This window comes from Nicotiana tomentosiformis, chromosome 4 (genome assembly GCF_000390325.3).
Source record: "Nicotiana tomentosiformis chromosome 4, ASM39032v3, whole genome shotgun sequence".
NCBI classification, from domain to species: domain Eukaryota; kingdom Viridiplantae; phylum Streptophyta; class Magnoliopsida; order Solanales; family Solanaceae; genus Nicotiana; species Nicotiana tomentosiformis.
The window spans coordinates 103,476,458-103,490,990 of record NC_090815.1 but is presented as its reverse complement, the minus strand read 5'-3'; the positions used below and the strand labels follow the sequence as shown (position 1 = coordinate 103,490,990).

At 32.5% G+C, this 14,533-nt stretch overlaps 1 long non-coding RNA gene across 1 annotated transcript; it reads right to left on the bottom strand.

The window, feature by feature from the left end:
• Positions 1 to 12,930: 12,930 nt before the first annotated feature.
• LOC138909053 (uncharacterized) lies at positions 12,931 to 13,958 on the bottom strand. The gene is made up of 2 exons (XR_011415554.1): positions 13,659 to 13,958; positions 12,931 to 13,230 (listed from the first exon to the last, which is right to left on the bottom strand). It is a non-coding gene; the product is annotated as an uncharacterized lncRNA (long non-coding RNA).
• Between the last annotated feature and the right edge of the window lie 575 nt (positions 13,959 to 14,533).

Sequence of the window (14,533 nt, the reverse complement as noted above, 5' to 3'; positions counted from 1 at the left end):
TAGGGAACGTTGTGGCGCTGAAACATGCCCATGCATATGAAATTGTGACAACTTATTATTATAGTTGAGTAATAAATTAAGTAACAAAATATTATTATATCACTTACTGTTCTACATGTATTCATTAAGTATAATTAAGTGAAAATTCCTTATATAATACAATCACTGTTATAAGAAAAATTAAATTATGGTGGATGTTTACTCTTCCTCCATGATCTTCTCAAATATTTAATGACATATTCAATGACATATTTCTATGCTTAATGACATATTCAATGACATATTTTTCTTCACTTTCCATGCCTATATAAAGGCCTTGTAATAGATAAGAAAATACACACAATTGAAGAAGAAAATCTCTTCCTTCTCTCTATCTCCATTTCTTGTTCATGTTTTACTAAATTGCTTTTATTTCATATAACAACATGTCTTGTTCATGTTTTACTAAGTTGCTTTTATTTTATAACACGTTATCAGCACGATGCCCTAATCAATTGAGTTACTTACATCTAAAAAATTGTCCTACATCATAAAAGGCATGTTCTTGTCGTGCCTAATATTCATCTTGAAGAGATAAGCTTTTCTTTCTCATTTAGCAATTTCAAAGAATGGTATCAAACATAACTGAAGTAACAATAAGGTTGAGGAGACCAGTACACTGTGATAAGGCATACAATGCTAATGCTAAGATACGTTTTCTAATTTTTAATTAATTCATTTTCTTATTCGTTTTTCTCATAGGTTCTTTATTTGTTATGAAAGTTTCCAATGCTAAGTATTTTCTTCTTACAAATCCATTCATATTCTTAAGTGTTTTACTTTATAAACGAAAATACTTAAATATAAACTAATTACTACTCCATGTTTTACTTATTTTATTTTGTTGTATTATCAATATCCATTTCAATGAACGAGTTTCTAATATTTGATGTAAGTTTAGTCTGATCTTTTTCATCTCATATCCTGGTTATATAGATCTTATTATAAGAATCAGAAATATATAATGATGCAGCTAAGAGTTACGTACTAAACCAAAGACAAAAAAAAAAAGTACAAGAAATTGGGGAGCTACTACAGCTTTTGCAAAGTCATTTGAGGAACTTTGGTTCCTAAGTTAAAAAAAAAAAGCAAGAACCTTATGTAAAATTTTTCTTAACTAAACGTTTTCCTATAAAATATATGCTTGACCATCATGCGCCATTCTGACTTTTGAAAAGGTAATGTGAGGTAAGCTTCTCTCGGGTAATCCTAATAGCACAACTAGCATACATTAATGATAAATAAATATACGATCCAAATGAAAAAATATTTTGAATTAGCATTGGCCAATCAAAACTTTTAATTCTCGTATATTGAAAAATTGAGTGAGTTTGTATCTCCGCAATCCAATTTTTTATTATTTGTACACGATATTCTTAGTACACTCCATTAAATAAAATAAAAAAGGGTTTAGTTTCCTGTGACTTAAAATACATAACTGTTCCTATTTTATTAGTAATGTGGGAGGCAACAAAATGGTGGAGTCATTCCAGTATTGACTTTTTTATTAATGTTAAAAATATTGTCAATGATTTTTTTAATTAAAGGTTCTGCTATATCTCTTTATTTTTCTAGAGAGCATAATACTTAGTTTCCATAAAAGTGCATGGTAACTAGTAGTACTATATTATTTTATTTGATACATTATTTTTCTTTAATGTTCTAGTCATATCACTTTCTTCTTGAAGTAAGCTTATTGCAGCAAAGACCACATGTGAATTTTTAATATTATTTGTATTTTCATATATCTGTTTGACACTAATTACTTAGCTGATTTGAGTAAACGAAAGTCTATTGTTGAGAATTATATCCAAATAACATTATGAATAGTTTAACTCAAGAGGTAAACATTCCCTTCACAATAATAATAATAATAATAATAATAATAGTTTTTCAAAATGTGAAAGCAATATTTACCATCAAATTGGTATGCAAAATAATAAAGCACGCTGCCGATTATGATACATTCATTGAAGAGAACGTGACTTGTGATAAGCATTGAGAATGCAGACTCATTCCTAAAGGTGAATATTGTAATATGTGATAAAAGTAATGAATAAAGACATGCAATGCATGATTGGATGAATACCACACAACTCACCTCTGAGGGAAGTTTGAGTAAAATAAAGAGAATAAATATTATTGTGTAGTTACATGAATATGTCATTGATCGCGTACATGTGATACGCCAAAAAATATTTTGTTGTGCCTTCTCCATGAATGAGACATTTACTATATGAATGGTGTGACAAAAAATCTTGTAGTACAAAAGTTATTAAGAGCTCTGAAAAAATTAATTTGTTACTACCCGGATGAATAAAAGTATTCACGACATTGATATTGTAAAGTCTCAAAAGAAACCTTTTGAGTTTCAAATGTATAAGTCAAAGTGGTTGGCATATTGAGACTATAAATGAAAGGAATATTGAATATTTTCATATTTCTATAATCATAACGGATAAATATGAAAGATTACCCGATTTTTTTTTTATTTGTACTACACAAATATAAGCATGATGACGGAATCATATGTCACAAGTAAACTAGAGGTTTACTAAAATAAATATTAGTTGGCATGACCGGTTGACCATCTCGGTTCAATTATAATGCGAAAAATTAATTGAGAATTACATTGACATATATTGAAGAAATATAAGATTCTTCAAGAATTCTCTTGTACTGCTTATTCTCATGATATATCATCTAAAGTTGGGATTGAATCCTTTGATTTTTGGAACTAATAAAAGGTGATAAATATATGTGCCCAGTCACCTTTCATGTGGACCGTTTACCATTATATGATTTTAATATATGCATTTATTCTATGGTCACATGTGCATTTGTTATCAACTTGCAGTTTGACTTTTGCAAGGTTGATTGCTCAAATTATTAGAGCACGGTTCTAGAATATAAATTATGATGATTTATATTGATAATACTAGTTAAATTCAAATTTGATTTAGCACAAATTGTATGCCTCCATTTATATCTAAACCATTGGTTATGAGAACAAAACTGCCAAAATAAAATTTGGTATGTGATGTATTATTTAATATACAACAGTACTTGTACGCATCTAGCCAAGTTATGATAAGTTCTCCCTATCACAATCGATTCGGGGTCAATAACCAAATAATTTCCATTTAGAAATATGAATGTGCTATATGATTTAATTATTCCACCACAATATACAAATATGGATCCCCAAATAAGGCTAGGGATATGTGTTGGTAATTCCAACAATAGGGAGAGAAAATGGGCAGCTGAAAAAATAATGCATGTAATAAATTATTATGAGTACATCTAGATACTCGTACGAGAAAATGTGAAGTTGAAGTTCAAGTGATAATTCATTTGCAAAATATTGCCAGGCGTATTTGCTGACCCAAAGCTAAATGTCATATTCAGCTGCTAATACTCCAAATAAAATAAAGTTTATAATAAATAGATTCTATGGCATGCATGAAGCATAATAGACTAATCGGTTCCAAAGATAAAACTCCTCGAAGAAGTAGAGGAGCAAATGTTCAAGATGGTCATAATAAGGAGGCAAGTGCTCTAGAAGAGCACCACGATATAACACTTCATAAGACCTCATGGGAGAGGCTCAGGTACCTAAAAATAATAAGATAAAGAGATCTCAATAAGTTATGTCTTTATTGGGTAATAGTAGAACCGATAAAAAAAATGATCGACGACGATATTGTTAATATAATGTAGCGCTCAATATTATTAATATTGACGAGGATCTTGAGCTCAAATCTATCATGAAATTTGGACAAATAATTGATTGGCCAAATAAAAAATACGCAATAAAAATTAATTTCACATGAAAAATATGAAGTTGGACGGATAGTCCCAACACCTGAAAGTATAAAGCCAGTGGAGGTATAAATGTGTTCTTGTGCGAAAAAAGGTCAAGTCGATAGACATAAAGACGACTTATGTCACAAGAAGATTTGTAAATATCCTAGCATTGATTATATAGAGACATGTTCTCCTGTGGTGGATGTCGCTATTTCAGGTTTTAATCTGGCAATACAAGAAAAACGTGATGTGCGTATAATGGAAATCATTGAAGGATTTAAATTGTTCTAAAGTATATTAAGGATTCCAAGAAATTTATTAAATAAAGCTTCAAAAATCCTTATACGGATTGAAACAATCAGGGCGCATGTGGTATAATCGCCTGAGTGAGTACCTGTTGAAAGAAGGGTACCAGAATGATTCAATTTGTCCTTGTATTTTTGAAAAAAGATCAGGATCTAAATTTGTTATAATCACCGTGTATGTTGATGATTTAAATATCATTGGAACTCCTAGAGAGCTTCCTAAAGCAGTAGAACTTCCTAAAGTAATAGACTATTTAAAGAAAGAATTTGAAATGAAAGATCTTGGAAAGACAAAATTTTGTCTTGGTCTATAAATTGAGTATATGAAAGATGAAATTTTTGTCCATCGATCAGCATACACTAAAATGATTTTAAAGCGATTTTATATGGATAAAGCACATCCATTCCGACCTCATGAAAATAATGAAAAGCTTCTTGGTCCCGATGTACCATATGTTAGTGCAATTGGTGCACTAATGTATCTTTCTAACATTACAAGGTCTGACATAACTTTTTCAGTTAATGTCTTAACAAGATATAGCTCTGCTCCTACAAAGAGACATTGGAATAGAATCAAACATATATTGCGGTATCTAAAAGGGACTACCAATATGTGATTATTTTATGACAATGATTGCAGTCCTGATCTTATTGGTTATGCCGATGCTGAGTATTTATATGACCCACAAAAGGTTCAATCTCAAACAGCCTATGTGTTTACATATGGAGGCACTGCTATATCTTGGCGATCGACTAATCAATCAATCGTGGCTACTTTATCTAATCATGTTGAGATAATTGTTATTCATGAAGCAAGTCGAGAATGTGTATGGTTGAGGTCTATAATACACCTTATTCGAGACAAATATGGTTTGAAGTGTGACAAACTACCTATAATTTTGTATGAAGACACTGCAGCATGCATAGCCCAATGAAGGGAGGATTCATAAAGGGGATAGGACAAAGCAATTTTCACCAAAGTTATTTTTCACACATGATCTTCAAAAGAATGGTGATATCAATGTGCAACAGATCTGTTCAAGTGATAATATGGCTGATCTGTTCACCAAATCTCTACCGACGTCAACCTTCAAGAAACTAATGTACAAGATTGGGATGTGCAGGCTCAATGATGTGAATTGATGCTCTCATCAGGGGGAGTTAATATGCGTTGTACTCTTTTTTCCTTACAAGATTTTGTCTCACTGGGTTTTCCTTGCAAGGTTTTTAACGAGGCAACCAAAAGGCGTATTTCTAAACATGTGTACTCTTTTTCCTTCACTAGAATTTTTTTCCCATAGGGTTTTTTCCTAATAAGGTTTTAACGAGGCACCTTATCTATGGACATCCAAGGGGGAGTGTTATAAAAAAAATCAAATTATGGTGGATGTCTACTCTTCCTCCATGATCTTCTCAAATGCTTAATGACATATTCAATGACATATTTTTCTTCACTTTTCATGCCTATATAAAGGCCTTGTAATAGATAAGAAAATACACATAATTGAAGAAGAAAATCTCTTCCTTCTCTCTATCTTCATTTTTTGTTCATGTTTTACTAAATTGCTTTTATTTCATATAACAACATGTCTTGTTCATGTTTTACTAAGTTGCTTTTATTTTATAAGAATCAAATATTTATCTTTTGATGCATATAATACTAGTCCAAATGAAGGAGAGTACGTCTTGGTCCTTACATTCCAATTTAATGCATAGAACTTCCATTTTTCAAATATTTAACAGGTGAAAGTGGAGTGGGTCCGGCGGAGAGGTCCCCGCCATTTTCGGCGAATGAAAAGGGTGAAGTTGGTGGTGGGCATGGACGGTGCAACTTTGTTTGGTTCCTACTTTTCTAATGTGAGCAGCTGGTCCACGCGCTTCCTACATCACCCAATTCCTCATTCGAAGGTTTTTTGTTTAGAAATTTTATTCATTCGATTGAATAAGGTTTATCCTACTTTTCTATGGGCATATGACCTTTTGCTTTGGGTCTCCACCCAATAGGAAAGCGAATCTAAATTGAGGATAGTCCTATTATTTTATTTTTAATTAATGGTAGCAATATAATAGATGGGTAATTTACACAAATAGGATACTTCCGCGTCAATCTTGATTTTTTTATCTCGTTTGTTCGACGAATATAATTTCAAGTTTAACAAGTGTTGTTCTACACTTACCTCATGAGCAATACTTTTGATTGTTGACTTTAAGGGCTCGTTTGGTACGAGGGATAAGGGTAATTAATCCCGAGATTAATTTTGAGACGAATTTATCTCATATTTGATTGAGATAAAATTATAGTATAACTAATCTCGGAATTAGTTATTCTGGGATTGACGTGTATTTTATCGCTATGGGAGGCAAGATAATTAATCCCAAGATAACTAATCTCGTGACAATCAATCATGGGATAACTTATTTCTCAACCAAATGACCCCTAAAGGTTTGTCGGGACAGACGGGGGATCAAAAAATCAAGACAATCTATTTTCGATATCATTAAGTGTAATCTCTCCATACCGGAGTATATGATTGGATCTTAGACATCTGGTTAAAACTTATTGCTTTAATTTTTGTAAATATGGTACTTCAAAAATAAAACTGGGAAAATTAGTTTGAAACAGTTTGGGTTAGTTTTTTGTTAGAAAATAACTATGGAGAGGAGTTTGTATTATTTTTTGTGAAATACCATTTGATTATTTTGGTGGTTTTGGCATTTTGGTTTAACTCCCAAAAGATCTTTCTTTTTTCTTTTGTTAACAAATACATGACATGATTTTGATTTTGATTTAATTTTTTTTAAAACTTCTCCAAACCAAATAGGCCTTGTTAGTAGATGTTTATTGGTCTCCAAGATTCATCTAAATTGACTAATTATATGTTCTCTATTCAAAGTTGAAACTGACAACTCACACAGTTGGAATTAGACCTCGGCAATCAAATGAACCAAATAAATTTCTAATGTAATTAATCTCGTGTTAAGATCACACACATTATTCTCATTATGTCCAAGGTCAGTTATTGTTCATTTTACTGGAATGTCTAATAATGTTAAGCAAACGAACCAAAAGAATTTTTTTAAAAGATAATTCGAAGGTTGCATCAAATCATGTCCTGTCTTTTGACGGAAATACTTGTTCAAGCCTGATTTTTACACTTCATTAATGAATGAATGACAGTTGCTTTATAATATTTTTCATTTCTCGTTCATGGTAAATTAATATATATGGAGAGTATATAGAGATTGAGGAGTTCTTTTGAAAATATCAACATATATTCCTGATACATAAAAATATGATTGCTTATAATCTAGCTAAATTCTCTATTTCGCTTTTATATAGAGTTTCTTGGGATTCTATTTTCCCAAGTTGGATCGTAAATGATGCAACAATGTCTTATGAACATCTTGAGATATATTACAAAGTAATATTATGCTACCGATAAATATGTAATATGTATATAATTTAGATATAATATATTCATAATCGTATATAATCAATGTACACTATATGTATATCGGTTAGAAAAAATAAACAATGCATTTGATCGGCTATTTTTGTAAAAATCCCTTGTTCCAATTCATCAAAGAGCCCAAATTCAAAGGTCCAGGACCAATATAAAGAAGGGCTAAATAGTAGAAATGACATCAGATAGCCACTCTAAATGGCTACTATTTAGGAATTAGTCAGTGTGTCCTGAATGTGAGTTTTTCAGAAAAAATTGGCATGAATTGTCCTGAAGTTAAGATTTTTAGTTTAAAATTTCAAGACAAAAAATATATTCTAGGTACTTTCTAAATAGCATCCCTGATATTGACTATCTGTGCACTTGCCCCGGTTAAATCAGTAGCCACTTTAGATCTACCGTTGAAAACGAGATTATTACACAAATAACCGATCAGATTTACTCTTTACTTTTTAATCGTTATACATAGATTATACATTATATATTTATGCTGACTATTTATAATTTAAGAGATTAAGTAATCGGCTATTTAAGTTAATTCTTCTAAAACATAATTAACATTTGCAATGTATTCAAAACAACGTATGAATTTAAAAATAACGGCAGGCACGCACTTTTTCATTTCAGGATAGTTCTTGCAGTTTGAACTTTCAAAACAATTTAGCCTGAAGTTGCACCTATGTAAGTCTCCTCTCGTGCCTCCGAACAAAAATATGCAATGACACCTCGGAACCAGGGGCGGCACAAGCCTGTTACGGGTTCGGTAAAATTCAGTATTAGTTCAGAGTTTATATTTATTTTAAAATTTTAATATATATAAATAATTTAATCAAAATCCAGTAAGTTATCTTTTAATCCAGTAAGTTATCTTTTCTAAAATCTAAATAAATGATCCACCAAAAAAAGAAGCGCATCAGAAGAAAAAGAAGCGAAAGAATCTATATTATATTAAAAGGAGTTTAGTATGCATTGTAGTTAGCCAGGTGACAAGCTAAAAAGAAGACACTTGGCAAATTTAGGACAACATTAATAATTAGAAATTATAAATGGAACATAATTAACGGAAGTAGTTGAATTAAATAGATCTTAGACATAATTTAAATAGATCTTAGACAAATCTAATCTATATATCTATATCTATACCTATTTATATATTGATTCGCTCGTAGATTTTTTTTATATTTGCTAGAAATATCTATATTATATTAAAAGGAGGGTAGTATGCATTGCGGTTAAGCCAAGTGGCAAGCTAAAAAGAAGCCACTCGGCAAATTTAGGACAATATTAATAATTAGGAATTATAAATGGAACATAATTATCTACATTATATTGAAAGTAGGGTAGTATGTATTGTGGTTAAACCAAGTGGTAAGCCAAAAAAAAGTCACTCATTAATAATTAGGAATTATAAATGGAACATAATTAATGGAAGTAGTTGAATGAAATAGATGTTAGACATAATTTAAATAGATCTTGGATAAATCTAATTTATATATCTATATATCTATATTTATACATATCTATATATTTATCAACTCATAGATTTTCTTTTATATTAGCTAGAAATATGAAGGTAAAGAACTAATTAAAAATTTATAATAAAAAAATAAAAAATATAGAAAGACGTAAATTGAGATAACCTACGACTATTTATACTTTGGAGTAAGTAAAAATATAAAATAAAACTAAAATTTACTTAAGATATAGATAACATCATAACAGTTTATATATATATATATATATATATATATATATATATATATATATATATATATATATATATATTCTCTATAAACTGTTATGATGTTATCTATATCTTAAGTAAATTTTAATATATATATATATATATATATATATATATATATATATATATATATTAAAAAGAGGGTAGTCAAGCTTAATACTAAGCTAAGTGAACAAAAAAAAAAGTCACTTGGTACTTTTAGGACAAAGTCTAAAAATATTTAGACAAAATCTAATAAGAATTAGGTCAAATCAGATTTGATCAAATTTAATCTAACGATATAAATCAATTAAAATTGACTCATATTTTCATTGTAAATAGATTCCAAAACCTTACTAAATAAATATCACTACAAGAAATCGGACCTTTTGTGGCGACCTTTGTCGCTACAAAAGCACAAAATGTTGCCACTAAATATTTTTAGTAGCGACCTTAAGGCTGCTGTAAGTAACTACATTGTGACGACTCCTTGGGGTCGCCACAAAAACAATCCATTTGTGACGACTATACGCGCCGCTAAAAGCAGACATGTACGTCACCAAAAAGGTTCCACAATATAGATTTACAATGAGTCGCCACTAAAGAATGGCTTGCAGTAGCGACTATAGTCGCCACTAAATGTCACAACCCAAACTCCCTTCGAGACATGTTGTGACGGTACCTTGTCTCTATGACTAGGTAAGCCTAACAGATTGCGGAAATATCAATAATGGAAGCAAAACTAAACAGCTAACTGCAGTAGATACTGAATAATCAATAATAATGTCGCTCGGCATATATAATAACCAAAACACTAGACGTACACAGCTTCCCAAAACCCGGAACATCATAAGTCACAAGCTACAGAAGAAAATTAGTATCTTCATACACCAGAGTCTAATAAAAGAAGTAAGGAAGGTAAATAACATAGGAGGGAATAGAGGGGGACTCCGAGGTTTGCGGACGCGACAGATATACTTTGAAATCTCCGTACAGCAACAAGCACTCTCAGCTAGTAGTGGGACTAATAAAAAATACATGGATCTGCATACAAAATATATTCAAAAGAGTAGCATGAGTACACCACAACGGTTGCCAGTAAGTGTCAAGCCTAACCTCGGTAGAGTAGCGACGAGGTCAGACCCGGGTCCTACTGGATATAATAATAAGACAGATGCTATAATAAAAATGAAGTAAAACAGAGAAGACAACATCAAGTATTCACAAAGCAATAACAACACCGCACAATGATATAACAACAGGGGCGCTCCCGAGATACCATCTCGTAGTCCCAAAAGTAAACATACAGGGAGAACTCCCGAGGTACCGCCTCGTAGTCTCAAAAGTAAATATGCAGGGAGAACTTCCGAGGAACCGCCTCGTAGTCTCAAAAGTAAATATGTAGGGAGAACTCCCGAGGAACTGCCTCGTAGTCTCAAAAGTAAATGTGCAGGGAGAACTCCCGAGGAACAGCCTCGTAGTCTCAAAAGTAAACACACATCTTAAACCGATAAATACAACAGTTAACAACATGATTTCTACAGTTAATACTGATAAAGAAAAAGGAAAACAGAAAATCAACTAGTCATACTTCAGAGAATTCAAATAAGCAGTTAAAGCACGTAGACATGCGATATTAGACTAACCAGGATAACTACACAGGTTGGTATAACACAATTAAGAATGAAAAGCAGATTACTACTCAGAAAAATGGTATAAACCAAATTAAAAGGAAAACAGGCTGCTACTCAGTAAAATTATTTTTTTTACAACAAATAGCATGTGTACGTACTCGTCACCTCGCGTACACGGCGCTCACATATCACAACAGTACCAAATCCTAAGGGGATTTTTCCCACACAAGGTTAGGCAAGCCACTTACCTCAAACCAAGCTCAATCAATCGATAACAATACTCTTTCCACGGATATCCGGCTCCGAATGGCCCAAGTCTAGCAAAAAATAATTGCATATCATAAAATACAACTATAATAGACTAATCTAATTAATGAAATCAAGACTTTAACAAAAATTTTGAAATCCTTCCTAAAAGGTCGACCCAGGCCACGTCTCGTAATCGGACAAAAATTAAAAAAAATCCGAAAGCGCATTCACTCACAAGTCCAACCATACCAAATTTATCAAAATTCTACCTCAAATGACCACTCAAAATCCAAAATCAAACTCTTCAAATCCCTAGTCTCAGACTCCCAAATTTCACCTTAAATACACACTAACTAGGTGGAAAAATAAATGGGGAAGCAAAATTATTGATCAAAAATAAGCACAAGGAACTTACCTCACGAAATTCCCCAAAAATGCTCTCAAGAAATCGCCAACCCGAGCTCAAGAATGAAGGAAATGGCCAAAAATCTCGAAGCCTCGCTTAAAAGGGTTCTGCCCAGGCTTTTCCACATCTGTGGACCACCAGCCACACATGCGACGCCGCACCTGCGGAAAAATTATCGCAGGTGCGGATTCCACTTACGTCCAGGGCTTCCACTCCTGCGATCCCAAACCTCCCAGACCCCTCCGCTTTTATGTTCAAGCTTCCGCAGAAGCGACTCCGCTCCTACGACCTTCATGTCGCACCTACGACCCCAGGCCAAACTCCTCCAGCCCGCATCTGCGATCCTTCTCTCGCACGTGCGAGTCCGCACCTGCAGTCTCCCCACTGCAGGTGCGAAAATACCAGAAACCAGAAGCTTCAACCATTTGCCTAAGTCCAAATTCAATCCGTTAAGTATCCGAAACACACCCGAGGCCCTCGGGACCTCAATACAATATACCAACAAGTCCTAAAACACCATACAAACTTAGTTGAGCTCTCAAATCATATCGAACAACGCTAAAAATACGAATCACCCTCCAATTCAAACTTAATGAATTTGAAACTTGAAACTTCTACAACCGATGCCGAAACCTATCAAATCACGTCCGATTGACCTCAAATTTTGCACACAAGTCATATTCGACATTACAGACCTACTCCAACTTCCGGAATTGAAATCTGACCCCGATATCAAAAAGTTCACTACCGGTCAAATCTCCAAAAATCCGACTTTCGCCATTTCAAGCCTAAATAAGCTACAGACCTCCAAAACACAATCCAGACACACCCCTAAGTCCAAAATCACCCAACTGAGCTAACGGAACCGACGAAACTCCATTCTGAAGTCATCTTCATATAGTTCTAACTACGAATAAAATTCTAAGATTTAAACTTCCGTTTAGGGACTAAGTGTCCCAAAATACCCCAAAAACCAAAATAAAACCTCCCGTCAAGTCACATAAGCTGAAATAGATACGGAAAAAATAGTAACTAGGGAATCAGAGCTATTACTCTCAAAATGACCGGTCGAGTCGTTACACTAAAACCCTTATATCTTCAGTAGCAACTCTTGTCGCCGCAATATCCTAAGATTTGGTGGCAACCTTGGTCGCCACAATTACTAATCATTTTTTGTGACAACGTTTGGTCGCCAGTAATACTTGTTCTTTCAACAACTATATTTTTCAAAATCATATTGTTTTCAGTGGCGCTCTAATTTATATAATTAATATACATGTATTAAACACGGAGCACTATAATATTCTTTTGGGGTATACCAGGAAAAGTTAACACAATCCATAGCAATGTTAAGCAAAAGCTCGACAATCGAAGAATTAACCAACAAATAGTTTGGATTACCTAGAAATAGTAAAAGTCCATGGGGAGATAGGCTAATCTTGAGTATCTCTATCTTCTAAAAACATAACCTCAACACGTCCAACACCACATTTATCCTTCATGTCAAGGACAAAATTACCAATTTGATATATGCTCTCAATCAATTCCTCCTCTTTTTGCCAATACAACTACCCCCAATGCCTTTCTCTACTAACAAAACAAACTGCAACAACAAAATATCAATAATCTACAAATAAAAAACAAATAAATACCCAAACACTATGAAAGTTCGTGCTTCTGCTGCCAAGAAAAAAACAACCCAACTTTTATAATTAACACAAAATTACTACTCGATTTTTTGGAGAAAGAGATAGCAGGAGATTAGATGTTGTCAAGACCGCGAATCAAAAAATAGTTTACTACTCAATTTTTTCAGAGGCCGAGAGAAGTTCAGCGTCGGACTGAAAACCCGGAATACCCGCTGACTCCTTACCACAGACTATTACTCTATGAATTTCTTTTCGTTCCTTTAGATTTTCAACTGGGTTAGAGAAATTATAGATGAAATCTGTGAAATCATTGAAATTATCATTCTCTCTAATTGTATATACCACCGAGAAAGGATTTGAGTTTGAGATTGGAGCAAGTAACGATTTCTGATTAGGGCTTTTGTGTTGCTATCAGATGGGTCACAATTTGTGATTTGAGCAGTTAGAATCGAGAGATTTGAGTGGAGAGGAAATTGAGTGGGAAAATTTTCTCTAGAGAGACGAGCAAGGAGAAGAATACCTACATCAGTCTGTGCTTCTTTTTTCATTTAATAAGAGTGATTTTTTTAATAAACTTTTATTAGTGCTAGAGGCAATTGAGTCGCCACAAAAAGGCCTTCAGAGGCGACTGTATATAAAGTCGCTACAAAACTCTCAAGCCAAAATTTCGATCTTAGCGGAAAAGAAAATTCAGTGTTTAACTGAACGTATTAGGAGCGACCTTTGAAAACTCGCCACTAAGAGTGTACCTTCTGTAACGATAATTATAGTCGCCACAAAAAGTATAGCTTTTGTTGCAGTAAATCACGTCGCCACTAAATATTGCCACAATAAGTCTGATTTCTTGTAGTGTATATCACGTAGATAATTTCACTAATGAAAATTAAAAGCCAAATTTGTATCTTGAAATTAAAAGAGAAAATAAAATAAATGCACGTAATACAAAAACTAATGATAAGAAAATTTCAATAGATTTGAAACATTATAAAATAACTTATGCATTAATTCTTAGACTAATTCAAAGTTATATTTTAAAATAAAATGTGATATTATTTTAAGTATATGTAAAATATTTATGTAAAAAACTAATTAAAATTTCTTAGAAGGGAAGAGAATGTATAAAGAGGAAAATAGAGATAGTGCGAGGATACTTTTATTTTTATATTTATTTAAAAATAAATAAATTAAATAATTAAATTATTAATAGATTTAACTGATGAAAGAGATCCGAGTAAGAGAATAATAGTATAAAAATAC